Here is a 6,545-nt window from a genome sequence, read left to right as displayed (position 1 = left end):
AGCATTGGGGAAACAGATGGCAGAAAAAAAAAAAAGCTGCTCAAGCTATGTCTTGCAGTCCATCATATTACTCCATGAATAAGCAATAATAATGATAATAGCTGGCATTTATACAGTGCCTTAAGGAATGCAAAGTACTTATTTTAATCTCATAACCCTGTGAGATATGTATTATTATTCCCACTTTACAGAGAAAAAAAAAAGAAGCACAACAATATTAAATAACGTACCCAAGGTCACTCATTAAATGTTTACAACAGAATTTGAATTTTCTGACTCTTAAGTCTAGCACTGTATACATAGTTCCCAGCTGCAGGAATAGATCTTGGACATTTACTCATGGCTGGACAATGAGCTGAGCTCAGAAGACAGTGGCTAAGTAGATCATAGAGCCACAGAATAAGAATGGAAAGGTATCTCAGAGGCCAATCCCATCGTTTTACAGATGAAGAAATTGAGGCCTATGGAAGTAAAGTGTTTTGTCCAAGCTGAGACAGTTAATATCATAGGATGTGACATTAGATCCTCTGAGATAAGAATCTATGCTGGGAGCTTGCCTCCCTGAATTGTAAAGTGCTTTCAATGATTCCAAATTATCCCCAGTTACAGAAAGTGCATCATCTCAATATCAAAATCCTTCAGGTGTTGCTATACGACTGCAAACCATGAAAGGAACATTCAGTCATTGAAGAATCCGCATTAGAAATAGGTGAGAAAAGGCAAGGAGAAAAGGTACATGGTGATGCAGTGCATAGTGTCAGGATTAGATACTAAAGACGACTCCCCCTCCTCCCCGAAGTAGTTTAAAAGACTTTAGAAAATAGGTATATTCACTGGTTAAGTACCGAGGATGCGAAAAGAGAGATTTACAACTCTAGCGGTAGGTAGAGTGCACACAGAAGATATGAAAAGAACCATTCAGTTAAGAAGAATCCCAGGGACAGTTTATAGGAAAAGATGGCTTAGAATCCACAGATGGAGCAAGCCTGGAGTCGCTAGTTTGCCAAGGTTGGAGTACTCGTCCATCAAATACCAAAGTACCCGTGGTTCCAAAACGAAAAAACAATCCTCCTCCTCCCCCTCCCCAGTATCCTTACCAAATACAAGTCTCTTGCCTCCCCTAAGCCCCACCCAAATCACCCTCTTCTCAAACCTTTGTTACTTCAGTTTAAGGAGTTGCTGGGTTTTTTCTGTCACTGCTTCTTGACTGTGGCTCGAATGGAAACCTCTCTCGATTTTCGACTTCCCTCCCCCTCCTGTGTGTGTATATGTGTGTGTGTGTGTGTGTGTGTGTGTGTGTGTGTGTGTGTGTGTGTGTGCGCGCGCGCGCACAGCAGACCCACGAGCAGTTGGTTGGAAGGAAGTGAAAATGAAATTGACTTTTCTGAGAAATGATGAAAGCGGTCCTGTGGGCCAATGAGAGGCGGTAGCAAACTTCCCTACCTCTCCCAGCGACGATTGATTTCTACCATCTTCCTCCTCCCCTCCCCCGTTCCAGTCCTGCTCTCCCCACCTCCCCAGTTGCACAAGGCGAAACAAACAGGGCCGAGGAGGAAGGGCGGAGGGAGGAGGGCGGAGAGAGGAGAGAGGAGAGAGGAGGAAGGAGGAGGGAAGAGGGGGATTTCCAGCCTCTGCTCTTTGCAGTTTCCTCTCCTTGTTTTGCTTTCGATCTGGACTGTTCTCAGGCAAGCCGAGGGAGTAACTTTTAGTTTTGCTCCTGTGATTATTTCCACTGACGGGTTTTCATTTTCCATTTTTTTTTTTTTTTTTTTTTACACAACCCTAGCAACACTTTAATCGTGCAGGGATCACACGGGTAGCGTTGAACAAGCAAGCACACAGAGAGAGATACAGAGAGAGAAAGACAGAGAGAGAGAGAGAGGTAACAATTATTTATTTATTTTACAAATAATGGTTGTGTCTATGTGAGGGGCTGTCTCTCTATGTGTGCTGGTGTGTCTGGGTGATTCTCTCAGGGAACATGTCTATGAAGACACATACGTGGGTCTGTGTGTCTTCTGTGTTTGTATGAGGTGGGGGAGAGGGTTGACACAATGTTCTTCTGGCAGGAGATGCCCTGGTCCCGGAATATTCATCTCGAAGGTGGATCCTCTGCATTTTAGGGGAAGCTACTGCCGCTGCAGTTGCTTCCCGGGCTGCTTGGAGGAGGAGGCGGAGGAGGAGGAGGAGGAGGAAGAAGAAGAAAAGAAGGAGGTTGGAGGTGGTAGTGCTGGTTTAATTTCACTTTTGGATTTGTAGACGTCGAGAGGTGACTCCTTGGACACGGAGGTTGAGCCGTGCGTCCCTGCCTGTCGTACCCGCCGTGGGGTTGTGTCCTTGGCCGGGGCCACACCGACTATCTCATCTGTGGGGGCTGCCCTGGAGCCTCCGGGATGGGTGGGGGTCGATGCTCTTCAGTCCTGGACATCCTCGCGAGCGGGCGGGGGAAAGGACTAGCAGCCCCTGGAACCGTTGGTGCGCCCGCCGGAGGGGCTAGTACTGGGCCTCAGCTCGCCCGGCTCCCGCCGGGGGAGAGGACGCCGTGTCCTTCTCCCGGGCCCTGCCCTCGGGGGTCAGCCCAGACCGGGTTCGGCCGCCTACACTATAATGGGGGCTATCGGCCTGCAGGCCCCCGGAGTGAGGGAAGGCGAGGGGCGCCTAGGACTAGGCCTGGCTGCGCGCTTGGGGCTCAGCAAGTCCCGTGCTCGGGGATAGCAGCCGGGACAGGCCCAGGCTATCCAGGGGTACAGATAAGGGGTACGTGACTTTGACGGAGCGCGCGCTGGGAGACACACTGGTTACCCAAGTGCTGCTGCTGCTTCTCCCCGGCTTGCTCGGGAGGGACGGCCCCGCGGGCCAATGGCGAACCAGCACCGAAGCCGGCGGGAGAGAAACCGGCCGAGCAGGGCTAGAGAGCGGGGTGCTCAACAGCTGCTTTCAGGCATGGGACACCTGGCGGCGATTCCGGAGCCTGCTTGAGGGGGTCGGGGTCACTAACCAGTCCACTACCCCTGTTCTAGTTCCAGCCAAAGAAAAGAGACCCTTACTCCAAACTGGATCCTATGTGTTTAGCTCTTCTGTTTTACCAGGGTAGTCCTAGGGCTGACAGAAACAGAGGGCAATGGGAAAAGGAATCTCCAGTGCTTAAATGAAGCTCCATGGTTATAGGAAAGCAATGGCATTTCTAGCTTAATTAAGAGTAGCCCAGGCATTGGCTGGCTGCCTCTTCCTTCTGTAAGTGCCGATCAGATTGGATGTGCTTTTGATGAATGGCGAGTGAGGGTGGAGGACAGCTGGATTTCCTGTTGTTGATTTTCAGGAATTAATAAGGTTGTGGTCAGGCTTTCAGTTATTCATTAATTTTCCTCGGAACGTAATGGTCTTATGTTTTGGTAATAAAGATCTCTGTCAACTCCTTAAAAACCAAACCAAACCAAACCAAAAAAACCTCCTATGTCCGTGGATAAATGGGATCATAAGATTTTCGAATTTGTAGAGACCTGAGATCATTTAGTCCAGAGGTTTTTATCCTGGGGTCCTTGGTTCACCCTTCCGTTTCCAGAAGCCAAGATGAAGTTACATTTTTAATTTCACTAATCTCTTATTGAATAGAGTTATGTAAAAATATTATCTTGAGAAAGTCCATAGGCTTCAACGAGATTGCCAAAAGAAGTCCATGATACAAAAAAAGTTAAGAACATCTTTTGGTTCTTTTGGTTAAAAGTCGAAGGATTTAGGTAATTTATTCAATGACAGGGTGGCAGATTCAGGTTTCCAACTCAAGACAGAGTTTTTGAATTTCACTGGTGAACAAATTTATTGTTGTAGTTATATCAGTGCATCAATAAGCATTTAAATGCCTACAGTGAACTGCTACTTGCTGGAGATATACCAAAAAAAAATCTTTAAGAAAGAAAACATTTTCCAACTTTCCAACTTAACACTGATAATGCTAGGGGGAAAAGCTATTGATTTCAATAGCAAAGACCAGGATTTAATTGAAATTAGTGAGTGACTGGAATTTATAGCTTAATTTATTGTGCAAGAAGTTAAGTGCAAGGAAAATCCTAAAATGTAGCAGCATATAATGCATTATTGTTGTGATTTATGTTGCTATAATAAGAACTTTTATATTAGAAAAAGTTGCATTTTGACTTTATTTTTCCATTTGACTCTCTTTTTCTTGGATTTGGAAATAATAAAGAAATCATTTTGTACTTCAGGACTAACTTTAGAAATGCCATTATAATCATTCAGGTATATTGGAGGCAAGCCATGGCAGAAAATTGAATTGTCACAGTGAAATGATAGTGATATATGCCATGCCTACAGATTTCTGACTGCTGAACAATGATGTCATAGTAAAACTGTCCCCATTCTTACTTGCTCTGTCATTTGTACAGCGTGGTTTAGTTGGTAAATATTATAAAGCATTATCCCTATTACAGATTAATATAAACTAGCGTACTTAATTTTGGATTTCATCTGCATTTATTTTTTTCTCTTTGCCTACTGGGCTTTTATTTACAGGAACTAATTTCTTAAAATCTTTTTTTTTTTTTTTTTTTTTTTTAAGAATCCTATCAGATATTATTAAAGTAACAAATCCAGTTGTTTGTAGGCCACAGGAAAAGAAATGTTACTTTGGATTAAATGTTTATTTTTCCTAGCTATCACACTGACTGTAAAATTTATAACTGGAAGGATTTTGCTCTTTATGAGTAAACATAGAGAGTAAATATAGAATTAAGCACAAAATATTTTATACAGACGTACCAAGGAAATTGTTTAATTATTAAATACAATGCTTTTTTGAATTTTCTCGTGTTAAAATAAACGAAGGCATTTATCTCTGTGCCTTTGCTTAGGTGTCTTCCAGCTTACACAGAAACAGGGGGAGGTCCTCACCACCATCATCATAATCAGGCTCATTTGAGGTTGACAATTTGCAAAGCCTGCCAAACAGACTTGGTCAAATTACTGTGGGCGTTATTTAAAGGCTAGTATTTGGAGAAAGAACATTGGTCTTAAAAGTCTTAATGGATATTTGGTTCTCAAAGTAATAACTAGCTTGTAACAGTGGTAAAATTATATAATTAATCTGGATTTTAGTTATTTTCACAATACAGGAGCTAGATGAGATATTCCCTAGTAAACTTTCTAGCTTAAGATTGTATCATCTACATTTGTCTATCCCTGGTTATGTCTACATTGTCAAACGAAAACAGAAGTTGGTCCTTTTCTGATTTTGTAATCCTTGATCATTTCAATAATTGATAAGTGATCATCACTAACCCGTTTTAATAATATTGGTTCAACCTGCCTTGTGAAGAAAATACTGTTGTGGCAGAGAGATAATTTGGTTCTTCCGTTCAGAAGGATCAACAGGAAGGAATTTGTTTTGTAAGACTAGCTCTTTGTGAAGAGAGCTATTTTGTTGTTGTTGTTGCTTTGTTTTAGCCTCAAACTCCCTTTTTATTGGCTTGGGTATTCATTGTTTACCAGAAAAAAAACAAAAATTAAAAGTTGAACAAGCAGCCTCTTTGTCTACATCAGTCTTCTCAGGTCCCACTGTGCTTTCCAGCTTGACCTGTCAGCTGGAAGAATGGGCAGCTGAAGTTCTCCCATCCCATTTGAATTTTCACTAGTCCTGTTTTAACAATGAGACCTGTTTGGCTCAGGAAAAAAATGTTTTGGTTACAGTTTGTGGAAGGTGTCTGCTCTGCTATACAGTATTAGAGATGGAATTGGGAAAATCTGGTTTTAAATCCAGTCTGATAATTTACTTGCTCCATGATCACTAACAAGTCACTTTTAACCTCTTTGATCCTGTCTTCTTACCTGAAAAATGGACATAATAGTGAAGAGTTTTTATTTTATTCCACAAGGTTGTTGTAAGACTCAATGAAATATGTACCCAATTTCAACATTGCAAACTTTAAAGCATCTTATAAATATCTTTATTGTTATTAAAAACATTAACTACTATTTATAGAATTTATAGAAAATACTATTTATAAAAACAGTATGTTGGCACTGTATTGCACTTATACAGCAAATTAAATAAAAGGAGAAATTGTATGTTCGACTTGATTTGACTCAGTTAAATTAGATTAAATTGAGGGTTTTCTTTTATTTGTTTTTTTAACCAAGCTTACTTAGGTCTATAGTGGATGTAAAAGAAAGTGGTTTTCAAGAAGCCCTTTATACTCTTAAAAATTATTGATGACCTTGCAAACAATTTTTGTTTTTGTGGGTTATCTATGTTTATACTTATGTATTGGAAATGAACACATCTTAATACTATTAGAGATAGCTAGGTGGTGAAGTAGCCAGCACTAAGCCCAGATGACTTGAGTTCAGTTCCTGACTCAGATACTTATCTGTCTTAATCTCTGTCAGTCTCAGTTTCCTTATCTGTAAAATGAGGCAATTAGTGGCACTCATCTCAGATAAATAGTGTGAGGATCAAATGAGGTAACATGCTTTGTGAACTTTCAAATATTATAGAAATTTAACCTCAGAGACCTCCTGAAAGAATCTAG

The 6,545-nt window shown here is 41.5% G+C and overlaps 1 protein-coding gene across 3 annotated transcripts in view; it reads left to right on the top strand.

Annotated features, from left to right (window-relative positions):
• Positions 1–1,845: 1,845 nt before the first annotated feature.
• Positions 1,846–6,545, top strand: part of IRF2 (interferon regulatory factor 2) — a 127,486-nt gene continuing 122,786 nt past the window's right edge. Inside the window, exon 1 of one of the 3 annotated variants that reach the window (XM_051967513.1) lies at positions 1,846–1,882. The gene's annotated coding sequence lies outside the window, so the exon portion shown is untranslated. Of the gene's footprint in view, positions 1,883–1,903; positions 2,222–6,545 lie in introns of those variants that run through there. The other 2 variants (XM_051967511.1, XM_051967512.1) reach the window with 2 other exon arrangements.

The sequence above is a fragment of the Antechinus flavipes genome, chromosome 6 (assembly GCF_016432865.1).
Source record: "Antechinus flavipes isolate AdamAnt ecotype Samford, QLD, Australia chromosome 6, AdamAnt_v2, whole genome shotgun sequence".
Classification (NCBI taxonomy): Eukaryota; Metazoa; Chordata; class Mammalia; order Dasyuromorphia; family Dasyuridae; genus Antechinus; species Antechinus flavipes.
This window is presented reverse-complemented; position numbering and strand designations above follow the sequence as displayed.